The following is a 21,073-nucleotide window of genomic DNA, read 5'->3' as shown; positions in this document are numbered from 1 at the left end:
TCAAAATACCCAGCAAGCCAGGTTTGTTTGCTTTTTTCTTTCTTATTTTAATTAGTAAAAGAGAGAGAGAGAGAGAGAGAGAGAGAAATTATCCTGGCTCTCTCATTTTTCTTTTAAAAGGGAAAGAAACAGGTATATACCACAAGGAAAAGAAAGAGAAGATGATGTGGAAGAAGAGAACTGATCATCTCTCTCTCTCTTCTCTCTCTACATATATTCCAACTCTTCTTCTTGTTACCTCTTTTCTTTGCCTTCTTTTCTTTACTTTTTGAATTTTCCTTTCTTTTTCTTCAAAAGGGCAAGGAACGATAAAAGTGAGATAGCATTCTCTTCTCTTCCCATTTTTTCTCTTGTCCTCTCTTCATCCACCTCCTCTCTCCCCCATGGAAAGGGAGATAGGGACGGGAGAAAGGTGAAGCAACCTGGGATCGGGGAGTAAGAAAGAAAAGTTACAATTAAGCAGTAAAGAAGAACAAGAAGAACAGATATGAAAATGTGAAAGGAAGTGTGTATTCCGAGAGTAAAGGAGAGTGACTGAAATAAAAAAGTAATAAGAAGAAGAAGAAGAAAAGAAAAGAAGTTATCTTCTCTCTCTTGTCTGTCCCTTTTTTCACACCTTTCTCTCTATTACTTTCCCTCCCTTTCATTCTTCCCTTTTCCTTCTTCAATGGGACTCTCAAAGCTTTTTTCTTTCTTCTTTTCACTAAAAAAGGAGGAGAAAGGGAATAAAGAAAATGAGACGTGGCAGAGTCCTAAGAGGGAAGGAGTGTGGGCAGCTTCTTTCTTTCCACATTCCTTTCTTCCTCTTTTTATTTTTGTCTTCTTTTGTGTGGATCTTTTGCTTTTCTTTCTTTCTAGCCACCCTCTGCAACCCCACCTGCATTCCTGCCTTTTCTCTCCCCTATTTCTCTCTATATCTCTTTGTCCTTTTTCTTTCCTTTTGCCTTTTTCTAACGTGATCTCTTTCTTTCTTTTCTTTCTACTCGTTTCTCTCCCTCTCTCTACAAGAGAAGAAGAGAAGTGGGAGGAGCAATTAAGAAGAAGAAGAAAAGAAGCCCTACCTTCCTCCCTTATCATCCAACCCCAAAACAAAGAGAAGGAATAAACCTCATTTTTGCATTTTCTTTCATTTATTTTTTTAATGGGAGAAATCAGCATGTCACATAGGGCCTACTGTAAGATTTAGGTATCCTTAAATATTGACATGAATGCTATATATTCGATTTTCCATGGTCACCTAAACGTAAGGAAACTTTCAAGGCGTTGGATTCCACACAACTTGACTGAAGCTCAAAAACAGGCTCATGTTAATTGGTGTAACGAAATGATGAAAACATTCAACTGAGGTACGTCAAATTTGGTATACTACATCGTTAAAGGCGGCGAAACTTGGATCTATCCATATGGATCCAAAACTTAATAGTAATCCCTGTTCGGATGTTTCAAAGTGAGTTGAAAACAACAGAGGGTGTTCGTTCGAGGAGTGCTGCAAAGTAACGATTGCTTCTTTCTTCGGTAATACCATGTGGCAACTATAGCTTTAGAAGACCGAAGGACTGTAAATGCTGAATGGTATACAATAATTTGTATGTCAGAACTCATCAATGAATTGCAACCCAAATCGCCGCATCACGAGAACGCCAGTTCCCAGTCAGTACACATTGATTTTTTCCAGTACAAATGTCGAATTAATGACTCATTGTTCGTTCTCACCTGATGTATCACCTAATGACTTCTTTTTGTTCCCATATATGAAAAATAAGATGCGTGTTGAACGATTTGTATCGCCTGAAGGAGCTGTTGACCTATTCCGAACAGCAGTTTCTGAGGTAGGAAGCTCAGAGTGGAAAAATTGGTTTGTCTTTTCCCATATTGATTGCAAAATCTTTTCCAGTAGCATTTATATATTAAGGCTCACCGGTTACTAATGTTATCCACTCCAGTGACAACTAGTGGGAAAATCCTACAAGACTGAAGTAACTATATGAATTGGTGAGTATATATCTCTTGAATAAACATTTGGAAATTTCTCTATGATCTAGGCAAGTAAAACGAAGCCAATAGAAGAGGAAAGACAAATCAGACTACATAATTTTCTTAATGGATTTATCCTCAATACCTTGATCCCCTGTGCTGATCACAGCATGGAAGTAGCTGATTTCCTTTGTATCTTAAACAAAGACGATAAGAAATCTAATGTAATATCATGACTAGTGCTCTCAAACGGATCGGGTCGGGTCGGGTCAGTCGGGTCATCTCGGGTCGGGTTGTCGGGTCAATCGGGTCAGCTCGGGTCGGGTTGTCGGTGGGGTCAATTGGGTCAGCTCAGGTCGGGTTATCGGGTCGGGTCAATCAGGTCAGCTTGGGTCAGGTTGTCGGGTCAATCGGGTCAGTTCACTGTGGTCAACTGAGTTTAGGTTGAGGTTTAACTCGGCTGGAGTCGAAAGCTGCTGTTTTTCACTAGCTGCCTAATTAAAAATAGCAATTTTCAATTGATTTTATAGAAGCCATAAATCTATTTTGAACACTTGCAGCTAGTGTTTTTATGGTAAATGCTTATTTTTGTACTTGTGTGTACTTTAATTTTTAAATGTGGAAGATTGATTTTACCAATCGACTGTGATATTAATATCTACGCCAATATGGAGTCTGGATTTAGAACAAAACTAGAAGTTGTTTAAGCAAGGCCAAAAGAAAGATTGGATATGGACGACCAGGCCCAAGCAGGGCCGCGGTAGCTCAGTGGTAGAGAATTCATCTCTGGTGCATGGTGTCCATGGTTCGATCCCAGCTTGTGCTAAGTGGGATTTGTGGTGCAGAAACGCCGTGTAGTGGGTTTTCTCGGGGTTCTCCTGTTTCCTCCCACTTTCTTCATTCCGTCATTGCATTCATTTCTCATGATCACCATATCCCTTAGCCTAAGTGCAGAATCGAAGGACCTTAAACTGAATATTTCATTTTATTTCACCAAGCCCAAGAACATCGATACAAGAATAAGATAAAGATTGGATATGCAAGACGAAGTGCATAGTAATCTTGCTCTTGGCCTTGTTTTGGTGATCACCAAGTAGCGATGAGCGCATTTTCTAGCTTTCCGTATAGTATGAAAGACCATAATCAAAATCACACTTGGTCTTCATTTGTACCGATGAGGCGAGCATTCTTGGCTCATGTATAGAATGAAAGACCACCAAGACTACGAAATGCAGGACCAAGACTTGGCTGTGCAAGACAAAGAATAAGACGCAATTGATGACCAAGACCCAGGGTGCGAATTGTTGGAATTTCATTTGTTGGGCTGAAAGTGATGAAATAAAATTAGTACTTTATAATTAATTATCATACTGTATTTTTAAAGTTTAAATTACAAAATTCATATTATGTATCTTCTTACTTGCAACTATATATACTATAAAATACGTTTTAATTACCGAGAAAGAAAAATCAAAGTGGCGCGGCTCCCGGAATCATAGGAACCTATTTTGGAAAGAAATTTGAAGGGTTGGAAAAAATCACAGGTGTTCTCCCGTTTCCTCAACCCTTATCATTGTAGTTAAACGATGTCCTTTTGTCTCCTCCAAGAGACTCTTGCTACTGTCTTCCGAGAAGACCCCCTGCCGTCCGAGCAGGTGAGAACACTGATCTTGAATAAAAATTTCGTCACATAGAACTAAAGCAAGAAAAAAATAAATTTCTCCCACGTCAGACATTGGTGGTATCAGTTATTAAAAGAAATAACCAAACCTCAAAAGTGCCAAATATTCATTAAGATGCATATACAAATCCCCCGCTTGATCTAGCTAGTGGTTAACGTGTAAGACTTCGGTACACGTGGTCCGGGTTTAATTCCCAATGGGAGTGCATTTTGGCGTTCACCCATTGTCGTGACCATAGTGCTCTCAAACGGGTCGGGTCGAGTCAGCTCGGGTCGGGTTGTCGGATCAGGCTACTCGGGTCGGGTCAGTCGGGTCAGCTAGGGTCGGGTTATTCGGGTCGGGTCAGTCGGGTCAGCTCGGGTCGTGTTGCCGGGTCAGGTTAATCGGATCGGATCACGGGTCAGGTCGGGTCATCGGGTCGGGTCACGGGTCGGTCTTCAACCCGACCCGTTGAGAACACTAAATTCATGACCTCACATGTTTCAGGAGAGACTACGTAATGCATTAACTGGTAGTAGATCAATGAAAAACTCAAAATATTCTTGAACTGAAAACTATATTAGATGTAGAAGAGTTTCATTTGATTAATAAATTCGTTCATAGAACTGATTCATTCTGAGACATTTCGGTCAGGGGCGGATCCAGGACCGTCTTCTAGGGGGGCGGTGGGTATTCATACTGCTACTTTTAGGGGCTCCAAACTTTGGGATTGGTTTTATTTATATATATAAAATAAGAAAGTTCCATCTTCTGGGGGGGGCGATCGCCCCCTCTGGATCCGCCCCTGATTTCAGTACGTCTTTTCTTGATTATATCGAGAGTAATCGTGACACTGGAGTAAAAAAGACAACAAAATTAAACAGTGAATTGTACTATTACATGAAAAAAATTATGATTCTTTTTAAAAAAATCATTTTTGTTGATTTTTTTTATTTAAATCGATTTTTTTTATTTAAATCAAATCTTTCTCCTCGTATAATACAAGTCGCGAACTGAAGAAAAAGCATTAGGAATTAGTATTAAATGCTAATTATGCAATTTAAGTGAAAGTATTGGGGTTGAATTTTGAATTATCCCCAATCGTTAACCTATATCAATCCCAAACAATGTTTCTTAACCCTTTTAAATTATGGCTCTTTTTAAAGGTAAATTATAGACTTTCAGTCACGCAGCTACAGCATCATCCCTATTTATCCCAGAATCATGGTACATACATCACTCTAGAATAGAACAGCTTTTGAAACGGTAACATTCACATTTCTCTATCATGTCCATGAAGCGGGAAATTTTGAGAGTAATAGGCATTTTTTTAACTTTTTTTTTAAATTTTGGATTCCCCTGTGTTAATGCACAGATCTCAAAATCAACTGGGAAATACTAAGGGGTGTACTAAATGTGTGTACAAAATTTGAAGCTTCTATCTTGAGTAGTAAGGGTGAGGAAACTATTTAACAATGAGCTAAGAACATTCCCACAATGCCTCAGATGACCCGGATGTAATATAACAATTTCCTCAGACATCCCTATTTACCCTAGGATCAGAGTTGGCAAAAAAACAATATTTTTATTTAAAAATAAAAAAAAAAGTTTTTTGGTTTAAACCCGGTTTTTTTGGTTTAAATAATTTGCTCTACGTACTCATACCACATATGGACAGAAACAAGTTTTTTTTCGCCTTGGCATTATTATGCAACAACTGACAACTAGAAGGGGTCACATAAGCCCAAAGTGGAATCCAAACCGCTTCTCGGCTTACATCCGAGAGAAATTATCCTCCGTTTGATCTCGGAACCGGGACTAGTTGGCCTCAAATGCGATACGTCTGGCGACTCACTCACAAAGCACTCCTGATAAAAAAAAATACGTTGTTGTACTAATGTTTACATACTTGTTAATATAATTGTCAAGAGTCATTTCAGAAGGAAAAAAGATAATCAGTTGCACAAGTGAAACGATTATAAAGAATTACATATGGACAATTTCAAAGTACTGCAAAGTACAGAAGAACTAATTTAGTCCAAGTTAGTTCACTACGACTTTTATTAGTCCAAATTAAAGAAATACAACGACTTAATTTGCATATCATGTGAGAAAAGTGAATAAAGATACGAATTATTTGAGTCCACTTTGGCTCTGACCCATTTATAGATAAATAGTTACAAAAGATACTTCTGATTTCAATAAATGCCGCTCGTGGGGTTTGTATACCCCCCTTCCCAAGTACGGCATTTCAATGTATTTTATCAATAGTAAACATTATTAAAACGAAACAATATTTAGAATTTCTTTGATTGCAATTGCATAACAATAATAACAAACTATAAAAAAAATCACAAAAGAAACATTCATAAACTTATATATTAAAAAAAAAGAAAGTTGCTTTTGTAGTATAATCTCTTCGAGTAATGAATGGGGAATTTAGGTCTAAGTATAATACAAATAATACACGGGAGTGAAACTTGATAACCCACAAATGTGTGTACATCAAGCTTTTACGAACACTTACACTTTCACGAACATTTTTCGTTTTTTGGTTTAACCCAGCTGGTTTAAACCAAGGTTTAAACTACCTTTGTTTAAACAGCCAACCTTGCCTAGGATCATGATTTGTACATTATTCTCTTCATAATAAAACAAATTTTCAAACGGTACCCTTCAAATGTCTCCGTCATATATCTGAAGCGGAAAGACGTGAAAACATATGTAACATCTTCTAAAATGCCTCCAGTCTTAAAGAAAATGAAGTAAAAAGCCTTATTGGTACTTTTTTAATCGAATAATGAAGGTTCTACCCTATCACCTAAAAATAGGTGATATAATTTAAAAGGTTAACGGGATGATCTACCTTTTCTCGGCACAAAAATTTTTATATTGGATCTTATGGGGAGAACATGGTTACCGAATTTCCTTAGTTTCTAAGGAACTAGGTATCTCTAATGGGAAAGAAAAATTTTGCAGCATTCTACAGAAGTTTATTAACGGGTTGAAATACTTAAATTGTATATTTGTCTGCTAGTTTAGCAGAAATAAATTATTAAAAAATAAATAAATTAGTTTCTTTTTATACAAATTATAATATGTCTAACTTTGGAACCAATTATGGTAGAAAGATCAACTTTTTTTGTTTTATTCCTTGAGAAGAAACGACTCTAATAGTTTTAATCACAACCATATCTGATACGCCAATTAATAAATAGTATTTTAATATAAGTATTAAAGTCCACCTGTCAAAGTTTGACGAGGGTAAGTCACGCCCCACTCTAAGCTTGGCCGCGGAAAGAGCGGGGGTTGGTGAAATGGAGGGGGAAGGGGGTGGATGTCTGAATGAAACAGCTTCTCGACTAGTTTCTGAGATTACCTGTCAGCTGCCAAATACTGTTAGCTTTATAGAGTTTGTCTCCCTCAATGGTTCCATACTAAGAGACTGGACGATGTGGTATGAAGTATCCTCTTTTCCCCGTTACCTCTGGAAGTTCATCAAGATGCATTCTAGAGTGCGCGGGAAGAACAGTATATATCAGAAAACGCTGTTATTTTGGAAATTTTTTCCCTTCCGGACAAATATTATAGCATACAGTAGTGGCGAACGGAAGGGGAGCAGAGGGGTGCCCCCACAGGATTCCGACAATGTAAAGTCCTGGCCCCCATATATAGGTGTCCGTAAAAAAAAATGTCCCCTAAGTTTTTTTAAAAAAATAATGTCTTAGGAATATATTTCAAATTTGAGGTGTTTTCCTGGTAGCCCTCATTTTCCAATATGGCCGCCGCCCTACGTAAATATCTCTCTCTCTCTCTCTAATATATATATATATATATATATATATATATATATATATATATATATATATAAAGAGAGAGATCGTGAACCAAGGCACTTAGAAAGATAATTTTGGTGTCAAACTATAGGTTTCTGAGGCCGATGAATTTAAATATGGCATTGTTTATTGTCACTTAGAAACCTTACAACCTGGAAACACTGTTGTCTAACGATTAACTGTACAAAGTTACAAATACGTATATGCACGCATTACTCTAGGATGTAGCGTACTTCCTCAGGACTAAACGAAACCTACTTTTTCTGGTAGCTTTCATCACGACAAGACATATTTTATATGGTAACATGAGAGAACATTTGTCTAAATCCAATATGGCAGCCAATATGATAGCTAATTACTAGGCAACCAAGTAATGGACTTATTCAAATGCCTGTCAGTTCTAATTGGCCTAGAGCCTAAAGAATGGGAGAAAGAGGCAGGATACGGTCTCATTGAAGAAGCGTCTCCTGAGGGGGCGAGGGAAATTTAAAATACTCCATTTTTTAATGAAAAACACGGTTTTGCCTCCTTGTCCGCAGACAACACTGCACACCAAATGCTCTATAAGACGTTCTCTAAATAGCCCTGTTAGATCCAACCTCTATTGTGTGTAAACCGTGCATTTTCACGGGGGAAAAGCGGAGCAAAAGCTCTGCTTTTTGTGATATTTCTGGTTTCTCGTGCTTACTTCGCTAAGACTAAGCACTGTAAGCCAATCTCCAATTATCCTATAGTGTTAATTTCAGATCATTTCCTCCGGAGGCACCACGCACAGGGGGGAAAGCGACTAAAAATTGCGTGCTCCACAGAAATTTCTGCGAAGACCTCAAACACCCGAGGGTGAATTTCGTAGATCTTGGGAGAATTCCCCCCCCCCCGAATCACCCCTGAAATCATCACTGTCCTAGGGAGTTGAAACAAGAAGCAGGGGGAAATATTTTTGTTGAATGTTTACGCAGGGATATACAAACGTCGGTTCGCGGGCCGGATCTCACACGCCGAGTTCTTTTATACAGCTCGCTAAATTGTCCGTTATTAAATTATCCGATAATTATTTCTTGTGAAAATGTCATATATTACCTTTTACAACCCGTGATGACAGTAAGATTTCTGTGATTCGGCCAATCCCTGTTCCTACTTGCAAATGCCTGATTTATAGCATTTACGCCATTAGTAAGCGCTACTGAGGTCAAAAAGAGTTGAATTAGATTTTTACGAGGGGCGCATTGTTATAGCATGTTTTCTAACGCACAAAGGGATATTCTGAATGGAGGCAGCTATGTGTATGTTTAGCCAATGGAGCCATTTGTATCTTCGCGGCTTTGCACTCTAACTCCAAATAATAATAATAATAATAATAATAATAATAATAATAATAATAATAATAATAATAATAATAATAATAATAATAATAATAATAATAATAATAATAATAATAATAATAATAATAATAATATAACTTTTGCCTCCTGAAAATAACCAGATGGTAAAGTTATGGTCGATACATTTTTGGAATTCGAAGGCATTTTAGAATGCTTGTCTATCATCTGGCTATCAGAAATAATTGATCACCATTTTCTCTACACATCTATAATTTTCTTACAGAGTAGAAACACCTCCTCGGAAGAGAGAGAAAAAAAAGAGAGAGAGAAAGTGGCCGAACTTGGGCTATTGAACGTGAGGACAGGATGTTTACATTCGCATTGACACCTGCTGTGAAAACGGTCCCTTCATATCTCTCGGGACGAAAACAGAAGAAAAGGGTGGGCGCAGATGCCTTACCCTCGTCAAACTTCTTGACAGGTGGACTTTAATACTTATATTAAAATACTATTTTTTAATTGGCGTATCAGATATGGTTGTGATTAAAACTATTAGAGTCGTTTCTTCTCAAGGAATAAAACAAAAAAAGTTGATCTTTCTACCATAATTGGTTCCAAAGTTAGACATATTATAATTTGTATAAAAAGAAACTAATTTATTTATTTTTTAATAACTTATTTCTGCTAAACTAGCAGACAAATATACAATTTAAGTATTTCAACCCGTTAATAAACTTCTGTAGAATGCTGCAAAATTTTTCTTTCCCATTAGAGATACCTAGTTCCTTAGAAACTAAGGAAATTCGGTAACCATGTTCTCCCCATAAGGTCCAATATAAAAATTTTTGTGCCGAGAAAAGGTAGATCATCCCGTTAAGCATTAAGGAAAAGTACAGCAATGTTTATCAAAATAACACTTTTTTTCACAAAAGTTACTGATATTTGGCAGGGGTCTATTTTTAAAAACTCAGAACTAGCTTGCGGCATGAAATACATAAATTTCACCTAAAGTTATAAAATTTTAAAAAAATGGAGAGGGGATAGGACCCCTCTAAATACACCCTATTATCTGGGAAGAAACAAACAGACACGCATAAAAAAGAATTTTCGTCTTAAATGTCGATGGTGATTTTCCCGTCGGAATAGTTAACGATTTCAAAACCCAAACCCAATGTTACGAAAACAAGAAAGCAGGATTGCTCCGTTACCTGTTCAAAACGGGATTTTCCCTAATCATCCTCTGCATGACCCTTTGTGCATTTGAGTCTTATTGTATTATGATTATTAACTTCCATAATCGAAATAACAGAACAGAAACTGGATTTTACTTATTTTTACTTTAAATTACTTTATTTCGGAATTCGATTTAAATCAACGATTTTTATTTAAAAAATCAAGTGATTTAAATCTTGATTTAAATCGTGATTTAAATCAGACTGATTTAAATCAATCCACCCTGTAAGACACATATTAATATTTTATAATATTTTCACCGTTTATGCTCTACTATATGTAATTAAAACTTTAATTGTAGAAAAGGACGCTTATTTACCTTGGAAATGATATATGAATAGTTCCCGCTGATCATTGATTCTGGAACCAAAACGTATTTAAATCAAAGCGATATTCCGCTGTATTCACTGTTATATTGTATGATATTATATACGTAGAAAAGGAATGTTTCACTACTGTTATACAAGGAAAAAGTATTCATGCAATACTGTGTTTCGTGTACTTAATGATAAGTGTGTTTATCGTACTAAAATTTAAACAAACAAAAAAAAAGTTACAACATACACACAAATGCATACCAATCAAATACACTTCACACTTATCACAAATGAGTGAAAGAACGACTCTTCCGTCAGATATTACGCTGTCATGCTTTGCTTCACGTTAAGGGAGTAAAAGAAGAAGAAAAACGCATATTTCGCCTTTTCATTTACGGAGGCCGCGGCGGCTCTGTGATAGAGTCTTCACCACTGGTCCCTGGTTCGATCTCGGTCCTTGCCAAGTGAATTTTGTGGTAGACAAACACAGTGTGCGTGGGTTTTCTCTGGGTTCTCCCGTTTCCTCACACTTTATTCATTTCACCATTCAATTCATTTCGCATCATCACCGTCTCTTTTAGCGTAAATGCATAAAGTGGGCCCTAAAACTGAAAGATTTCATTTCATTTTTAAATAATGGGGATTTTATTTAATATAATTCATAGCTGTAATCTCCGGTGTATAAAATTCACTCATTAATTTTCGATATACTGTTTTCCCATTTTCCATAGAATGCCAAAATAAATTTTAACACGTTCACTGCCATGTGTATGAAATTCCATACATACGGCTCTCCCGTGCAGCGCCGCATGATTTGTCCATGTACAAACAATATATTGCACTTTTGTTGCGTTCGTTCTATAGGTGTGTATGCAATTACATACATATGGCCTAGAAATCAAATTTTAATGTCCAGGCTGCGTATATAAAAACCATACACAAAGAAAATTATACATTTATAGGGCTAAAGTCAAATATTATTGGCAGACTGTTGACCGTGGCGCACAAGTGATAGCGGCCAACAGATATGGTGGCTGTCAAGGTGTTCCTTCTTAAAATCAAATCGAGGAACAATAAAACACTCTCTAATGTAGCGTTTGTTCGTTATGTTAATATTCTTTATTGATGTCACAAAGTAGATAACATATGTTGTGCTTGAAATTAATAATAAAAAGACGTTGCTTTCACAGAGGATTGCCCTGACAGACATTTAGGATTTTAGACTAAAAGAGGACATTTTTAGGTTTCACTAAAATATTTATATTACTCAACAAATCCCTTAACGGCAGAGCGAGAAAATATGATTTATGCAACCAAACGTTTTACAATGACCAGTGTTAAATTTCTCTACGAATTTAGAAGTTGAAGCAATCCCTTCCCCTCCCCCCAAAAAGGAGGATATTTTCACATTTTTCTAAAAGTCTTCGCGGTCCTTTCTAGAGCCTAAAAAAGACAATATGTCAGGTAGAATTGGACGACTAGTAACCCTATCTCTACACTACGTTACGAATCTGGTAAAGAAAAATTCTGTTTAGATACTGTTTAGAACAAAACGAAAACATATTTATTACAAAAACTTACCACACCAAGACTCTGATTATTTTGTTCTTGAACCCCAATGCTAATTACATAAATATTTATTCCAAATATACAGTACGTGTAACTCGAAAAGGTGTCGGTATCTTTGAAATCCGTAAGTGTGTCGTAAAAGAGTTTACGTTTCGTCTACACCACACTGTACAATAATTGTTTACAGAATATCTATGTAGGTAAGTAAATAGACAGGTTATCGGATTAACCGTCAAAGATTCAAAACCGACTGATTTAAACGTACTACTTAACCGAATGTTTTAAATGAAACCTTCACAAATGCCATAAATGAAGACTTAGAATGGATATTGGCTATGTGTCAATACGCTATGGTGCCATGGCATTGACCAATACCGTAAAAGGTGGGAAAAGGTGTGCGAAAACTTTATTGTACGCATAATTTTATTACTATTCCATGTAGTTTCAACCACCTAGCATAAAGACACGAAATTTGGTACATTTTAGCCAGTAGCATCATCTTAGGTTTTGTTGGGGGGGAGGGTTGGAGGAAGGGAGAAAGTTTGTACACCGACATAAAGAGTTCCATGTTTTTTTTTTTTTTTCTAGTATGTGAGTATACGATTTATTAAAAAGCACATATTCCTGAAACTCAGGGGTGGGGTAATGGTCCTTTGCCCTCCCTAAATGGCGCACCTGATTTTGGCTTCCTACTTCAGAAATGTGATATCATTTCCTTGGTCTAATACAAATTGACGGACTCAGTAAAGGAACAGGCTTGTTTTTAGTGACTGGATGGGAAAGCATAAAATTTCATATAAGACGGGGGGGAGGCGGTAAATGAACACCAGGCTCGCTCACATACTTTTTTTACAAATTTCACTTCATAAAATTGGAGAAGAGGTAAAAAAAAAAGCAATATTACAAGATTTTTTTAAAAAATTGTTGAATGTATAAGCACAACATTTGTCAACGCACAGTAAACGAACACCATACATTCACTTAATATAAATTTTAGAATTCCAGTGTGAAGAATTGGCAGACGAGAAACTAAAACATACGGCGAAGAGAGAATTCCCCTTAACTGTATGAATTGAAGGAACAATATTTGACACATAAAAGTTCTTGATAGTCTACACAGAATAAGGATGGTTGATTCAATATAATCATTTTTTAAAATCCACTCCGAAAGGGTGGGAGAGAATTCAATATGGTGGTCTTCGGGAAACAAAGCGAACCTTCTAAATTATTTATCACACGAGCACACGATTTGGTATATGCTTTTCTTTTCTTTTTTTTAACACGAAATAAGAATATTGCGTTTGTTTAAATGACCTCAAAGGGATGAAAAACATGAAAACTTTACTTTATTATATGTTTCTTTTGAACCGTTGCGAAAGCTATTTGATACATTCAATACAGGTATGTTTTATTCACTTGAATGAATGAACCCAATGTGAAGGACAGAAGATAAGGGAGAAACTGATGACAATAACAGCAACAATATTCGGTTAATTTGAGATATTTCGTACACAATACTAAAATATCGCATTCAATTGCACGAATTTAGAAAAGTCTCTCCCAAATGGTAGGAAAAAGTTGAAGTTTAGATTCAATGTGTCTCCTTGCATATAAGAGCGCAAATTTTTTTTATACGACGTGTGTCTTTCTAAATCTCTAGAGCTAAATTAAAGAAGTCCTGACTGACTGATCAACGTGTAGGCTGAACGGGGCAAGCTAGAAAAATGAAGTTTGGATTGTAGCATACCTAGGATTTGTAACGTAAGGCACTACTGAGAAAGGATTTTGCAAAATTTTGTGTCGAAGGGGAGAAATGGGTGTTGCAATTGTTATAATAAAATGTCTATACACGGAATTCTTTAATGTTAGAAACATGAAATCTGGTATTTGGATTTTCCATTTAAAATAATTAAATGCGTGCTTAAGCGGTTTTTTTTTTTTTTTTTTTTTTAATACTGCCTAGAACTGCTACTTTTAAAGGCTCCAAACTTTGGGATATATATATAAAATAAGAAAGCTTCCTCTTCTGAGGGGGGGGATCACCCCGATCGCCCTCCCTGGATCCGCCCCTGCTGTGTGTTGACGCTTACTGGTTGCGTTACTGCCCACAATTATGCCGCCATGTTAGGGGACCATGTGCATACTATGCTCCAGACGTTATTTTCGTGTAATGAAGCCACATGTCAATAGTATAATGCACTTATTCACACAACTGGAGCTACACCGGTGTCGTCCAGGATAAACTTTAGCGTCATACCTCTCCTAGTCCGCCCCACTCCTGAGTCTAAACCAGTGACGTAACTAAGGGGGGCAAACGTGGCTTGTGCCCTGGGTGCCGGATTGAGGGGGCGCAAAACTGGCCAAATATTTATTTTCACTATAACGCAAGGAAAGAAGTTTTAGCAAACTAAAGATCATTAAAAAAAATTACCTCAGAAACTTAACTCTTCTTTCACATTAATGCGGCGATTTGCCTTCGCCGTTTGCGGCAGTTTGCCGGGTGAGAAGTAGGGATGGCCGGGTGGACCTAGATTCGACAATCGAATTCTCATCCGGGTCAAATCAGATTATTTTTTTTAATAAGGCAAGCATTTGATCTTTAGTGTAGAATGAAGGAGACAAATAGACTTGTCAATAGACCCTATCCGTCTTAATTTTCTGTTTTCTTCTTCACTGTCGGGACTTCGTGAAATTACTTTCGGTGAATTTTTGATATTCAAGTTTATCACAATTTGGGTGGGATGTGAGTTTGGATAAGAATCAAGATCTGAGATCCGGATTTCGGATGCAGATCCGAATTTCGAACCCAGATCCGAGATCCGAATCCAGATCCGAGGTTCGAGATCCGGATCCAGATCCGAAAGCCGAGATCCGGACCCAGATCCGAGATCCGAATCCAGATCCGAGATTCGAGATCCGGACCCAGATCCGAAATCCGAGATCCCAGCGTTTTGCCGTGGATGAAAAATATGGAATCAGGTTTGCTGTGTAACTGAAGAAACGAAACCTTGTGACTCTTGTCGTGTTGTGGTGGTTGCAATGGAAAGACGCAAAAAGTGTCTTCTGCTCTCCTTGTTAAGACAGAAAAAAAAGTTAGAAACTTTTTTTTTTTTTTTTTTTTTTTTTTTTTTTTTTTTTTTTTAGAGAGAAGTGGTATCTTGAAGGAGACTTTTCTACACTGTTTCCACAATTGATAGACTTGAGCGAAATAGCGGCCAGGTTCTAGATATTTAAAATACCATCTATATTCACCGGTTGCGACTGGGAAAACCAGGATAAAGTCCTTTCAGGATAGTCGGTGGTTGAGATCTATCCTAGAATCCCAAGTCAACATTCAACCACTGAGCCCAAGAGTGATCTGTAGGCACTATTATTATTATTATTATTATTATTATTATTATTATTATTATTATTATTATCATTATAGTATTTTGGGTTTATTCTTTTGTTTTAAGCGTTCCGACTATTGACTCAAGCCTCTTTAAAGCAATGCTGTAGTCCCTGAACACAAAGGACTATTCAAAATACAACTATAGAAGTGTTAAAGATAATTATAAAATATATAAAGTACGGTATATTTATCGAATATCACATCATGAATTCACTCTCTTGCTTTGCGAAAGTATATTAAGGTACTATTATTAAATATGCAATATTGCTGAATTATTTGATAGTGTATATTTCAATTTTGGGGCACCACAAATTTATAGAATTACAAACTCATTTGTTCAGTGCTGCCCGGACATTTATTTCTCCTGATCTTCTATTACATAGAAAATATAATTTATATTGATTTGGACTCTTTTTAATAAACGACCTATAGATTCAACATTTCGGTAGTATCGGTCGTTTTCGATTATTTTTACTTGTCATTTTTACCTATAGTATGTAACAAATCTGGTTAAAATTACTAAAGATGCCCTGGGCTAGAACAACACATAACCGCATACACAAACATACTCCATACACACACACACACACACACACACATTATATATATATATATATATATATATATATATATATATATATATATATATATATATATACGTAAAACACACATTAATATTTTCGCAGCCACTCTCTCAAAGCGATCTGGCGCGTCGGATTTTAGCAGGGACATCCGGCTGTTTTTGCTCGCCGTATAACGGCGACCGCCGCGCATATGTGAAGAGCTCCATTGCTTGCAATGTCTTTCTACCCTGTCCGGAAATTTGCCGTCGTCGTACACGGCAGTTCGCCGGGTAATAAGAAAGGGCTCTAATAGGACAACAACTCACCAACCTTAGGATCACATTCATAGAGCATAAGCTAGCTTCAAAGCTTTCTTTTGACGACATTGTAAAAATCTTTGCAGCCAAAAGAACCTGCAAAGTCAAATTTTAGTTTCAGCTTTTTGTGCCGAGTATAATACTCGAGACAACAACTTGACTATTTGTCATAATTAAATATTCTATTCTAAAGCAACAGACTTTTGATTCATTCTACACATATGCACTTCCCGATTCCAAAAACATTGCAGTTTGCAGTTATTATGATAAAGCTATAAGAATATGTCAAGATGCTATTCTCAGATTATTTAGCACTCAAATATTAATTTAAAATTAAATTTAGTGTTGTAAATAGAAAAAAAAAAACGGTTCGTATTTTTTCAGAAATGTACGTTTTTTTTAGAAAAAAAACATTGGCTCTCGTTTTTTTTTCTAAATTTCGTTTTTTTTCAAACAGTCATTTGTAATGCATCTTACGTCTATTTAAGTATGAAATATTTTTATGTAGGTGTAATCACCGTAAAATGCAACATAAATTAAACGCTAGATACTGATACGGTACAAATATTTTACAATTTACATGAATACCATACCTATTAACAATTCGGGTTTCAGCAGTTTTCATCAATATCAACTACGAAATAAAAGTAAAAATGAAATTTTGTTTTTTCGTGAATGCAGGCCTTTAATAAGTACGAAAATAATGTCACGAGCAGTATAAAATTCCAATAACTTGTCTAAAGGTAAAAACTAATACTAATTTGCCTAATAGTATTTTTCTAAATGTCATATATAAATAATTTGTCGACTAGATATATATATGATATGCAGAGCCGGCTCTACCATATATGCCGTGGCGTATTTACGATTTTGTTTCGGGAGGGGCTTTGCTAACTTTCGGGGGATTTGCCTGAAAATGTGAAAATTCTGCAAGATATTTCATATACTTTACTATAGTAAGTAAGATTTCGAGGGGAGGGCTTAAGCCCGGAAGCTCCCCTAAATACGCCACTGTATATATGCAACACGTGCATTTGCGTGGAACGGCAAGATTGGATGGTCCGGCAAAATCTGTCATAAGTATATTATTTAAATTAAATATTTCTTGTTTAAAACAGACTTCATGATGATGGTAGTTACATTTACTAAGCTGACCTATTAGAATACTACATTCATAAATTATGTTTAGGTTGCATTAGTTTAAGGCCACATGGACAATCCTAAAGCAAATGGTCGAATAAATCCGAGCACAAATTGCTTGATTGTTGTCAAATGCAAGAATTCAATTCTCCAATAGTAGTGAATATCTCTTCCATTTATTAAGTTATCACAGTTTTGATATGAAAGTAGTCTTGTTTTTGTCAGAAGCAAGTTCCTTATCATTGGAGCTAGAAACATTTTTTTTAATGTTAGAAGATGTAGAAGAAAAATCAAGAAATAAAGATAAAATAGCTAGTTGCACTGGAATTGCAAACTGACACATTGAGATTGAAGCTCGATAGTGAATTCTATAAAAAGGATGACCATCTTTCCTCTGCAGGTGTGTTTGCTTTATCTTTCACTATCATAATAGATTAATATTTAAAGAAAAAAACAGACACAACGGAATTGCATTCTTAGTAAGTATTTAAGCCTTTCTGAGTGCGACTGCACTTACCCTCACCTTTGTTGTTCATGCTGGAGTAGCATACTTAAAATCATGACTTCTAAGATTTGTTCTTTCTGGAGAAAGGGGGAGGCGGCAAATTATGCCATTGCACAAATTGACTAGGAACTGAATATAGGATGTCTCAATTTGAAGTAATGCAGGGTGTTTCAAAATTAATATTAGGGTTTTGAAACTTTGTAGTATCTATTACAATTAACTTACAATTACAAATATTATATCAAATGAAAGAGCAACTCAAACAGTTTTGTTCGCACGCATGTACATGCATTGTTTCTTCTGTCTGCCGTTAGAAAGAGCAAGTAGCAAAGATGGAGACTAGAAAGCAGAAAGGTTTTTGTGTTTTAATAAAGACTGAACCTGTACAGTGCAACCGTCTTTATTGTTTGCAGTTTCTACAGGTTTAAAGCCTACAGACTACGGTTTACGTGCCAATTTCGCAAGTGAAATATTTCTGCATAACAATGAAGATTTTCTGGATCGTGTCGTCTTCAGTGATAAATCGACTTTTCACCTAAGAGCTAATGTGAACACTCATAATGTTTGCATCTGACCGTCAGCAAATCCTCAGGAGATTGTACAATTGAAACGAAACTCCCCTAAATTGAATGTGTTTTGTGCCATGTGGCGGAAAGTTTATGGGCCTTTCTCGCCTATCGACCAGATGTGTGCCGTGTTACGAATGAATCTCACATTGAACACTTGTAGCAAAGACTGTTTGAGGTGCTCTTTTACTTGATGCATTGCTTATAATTGTACGTAAAATGTAAGAAGTACTACGAAGACTTAGAACCCCAAAATTTATTTTGAAACACCCTACATTTCTCACCAACAGTGTTGGAACTAAGATGTAAAAAGGAGAAAATTTTCCTTATACAGTTATTGTTTACAACGATATTATTATTAGTCGAGACTATAACTACAACAACAACACGAGTTAGTAGTCAAAAAATGTAATCAAATGTATACTCGGTGGCCCAGGTGGCCAAAGTGGCACACACAGGTGTGTCACTTGTTTAATCCGCTCCAGTGTGGACACTAATTAAGATATCGGGATATTATTCTTGCAAAATGTGGTTGGACTATAGTTTAACATATTAATTTCTTTTTCTTCTGGTGTCGAATTTCCTTCTCAAATTTCACCCCAGTCAAAAATTCGAGAATTTTCTAATTTCGAATTTCCTTTACTTCCCCCCCCCCCCCGTAGCTTCCTTCGTTGTAGAAAGACATCCTTAAGACTTGCCAGGTAGATACCTCGGATGGATACCTAACTGTTGACATCAATTGGATGGGCCTGCGCGCAGTGTTGCCAATTAGGGAAATTAAAATTCTCCTATATTTGGGCAAAAAATTAGGAATTTTTGTTTATAAATCCGTACCTATACGTCCGAGTGCAAGTCAACTTACGCCAATCGAACATTTGTTCTCACTTAACAAACGAAAGTACAGATCGTTACAATAGGTTAATTAGGGGGCGCACGTAAAATTCGTATTTAGGTTCTAGCCCTTGATTTTTCTAATTTTCCCTTACTTTTCTGTTTACCGTAACATATTTTTGGTAATTAGAAGCTTTGTTCCTTAAATATCGCCATAATACTTGTAGGATATATTAGTGGAGTACCAATGTTTAATTTAAGATAGTTTGCGTCTGTTTGGTAGCAGCGTTGCCAGCTACAGAATATTTTAATTTCAGATTTTAGGGGGAAGTTTTGGAAAAATTATATGTTTTGTTTCTATTATTTCCCTCTTGTTGGCTATATCGGAACAAACGTACCAGTATCTGGAAGTCTCGTCTTTGCTCTACACAACCCACTATAGAAAGTTTCAATAGGATAATTAGGGAAAATACAGTTGAGGTTTACAGTGGACCTTGTTCTCTAATGAGATATTTTTTTATTGACATGCTTACTTTATTAGATATCGTCACAATATTTGTAGGATATATTAGAGGGATACCAAAGCTTATTTTAAGATAGTTTGTGTGTGTCTGATAGTAGTGTTGCTAGCTACAAAAAATTTTAATTCCAGATTTTAGGGGCAAATTTTGGAAAAAATTCTCGTTTTTATTTCTATTATTTCCTTCTTGTTGGCTACATTCGAACAAATGTACCAGTGTCTAACAGCCTCATCCTTAGCCTTCACAGCGCACCATAAAAAGTTTTACTAGAATAATTAGGGGAAGTACAGTTGAGGTTTATAATAAACCATGTTCTGGAAATGGTAAGAAAATGGTGAATTTCTGAGGTAGAATGAGATTTTTTTTTTTTTTTAATTTCATGCTTACTTTGTTATATATCGCCATGATACTAGTAGGATATATTCTCGGAGCACTACGGTTTATTTTCAGATAGTTTTCGTCTGTCTGATGGCAGCGTTTCCAGCCAAAACAATTAATTCCCGCTATTAGGTGAAAAATTCGGAAAATTTCCCTTTTCCACTCTATTATTACCCTCTTACTGGCTACATTGAAACAAACGTACCACTACCTGAAATCTTCCTCTTTGCCCTACAGAACGCACTATAAAAAGTTTTCAATAGGATAATTAGAGAAGCTGTACCCCGGCATATTTGATTTTTGCTTCTGAGGCGTAAAAAGTGTCAAAATTTCATGTGTATGACAGAATTTTTTCTTTCCCTCTTTGAATGGAAGCCAGCGACTTCAGGATTTCACTGTACCTTGTCAACACACCAAAGATGTTTTTTGGTGACTTGAACCCATATAGCAGCAGTGGTGCTAGAAAAAATTTTTTTTGAATTTCGGTTAGGGAATTTTTTGTAAATTTTCACCCCCTACATTTCCCTCAATAATTTCCCACCCGTTGGCAACACTGCAATACAACTTACACCAAAAAATAGTCACATCCATTTTCTTAAAAACAAGGCCTTAACCATATCAATCGAATGAATAATGTTTGAGCAATAAGTCACTAACTGGAAATGTAGGAAAACGCCAAAATTGACCTGGGGTCGAAAGGAATAATCACACAATTTTGCTCGTATAGGTACAAAGAAACAAACAATTTGTAAGTTACGAGGGCTTCGACTCAAGTTCTATTGATTATTTCAATAATCTGCAACATTAATCAATAAATAATAGTTGCCAGAAAAAAAAACAGAGATTTGAAAAAAAAACATGAAAAAGAACGATGTTTTTTATTGAAAAAAAACTTCACAGAAAAAAAACCGTTTTTTTACAACACTAATTAAATTATGTACTGCGATTT

General features: G+C 36.2%; 1 protein-coding gene across 4 annotated transcripts in view; it reads right to left on the bottom strand.

The window, feature by feature from the left end:
• Positions 1–21,073, bottom strand: part of LOC145686237 (uncharacterized) — a 196,514-nt gene that overhangs the window by 136,687 nt on the left and 38,754 nt on the right. Inside the window, exon 1 of one of the 4 annotated variants that reach the window (XM_081759328.1) lies at positions 10,346–10,465. The exons of the other annotated variants lie outside the window; for them this stretch is intronic. The gene's annotated coding sequence lies outside the window, so the exon portion shown is untranslated. Of the gene's footprint in view, positions 1–10,345; positions 10,466–21,073 lie in introns of those variants that run through there. 4 annotated transcript variants of the gene reach the window in all.

This window comes from Thermobia domestica, chromosome 5 (genome assembly GCF_964235325.1).
Source record: "Thermobia domestica chromosome 5, izTheDome1.hap1.1, whole genome shotgun sequence".
In the NCBI taxonomy this organism is placed as follows: Eukaryota; Metazoa; Arthropoda; class Insecta; order Zygentoma; family Lepismatidae; genus Thermobia; species Thermobia domestica.
Note: the sequence above shows the minus strand (reverse complement) of the source record. Positions and strands in the feature narration are given on the sequence as shown.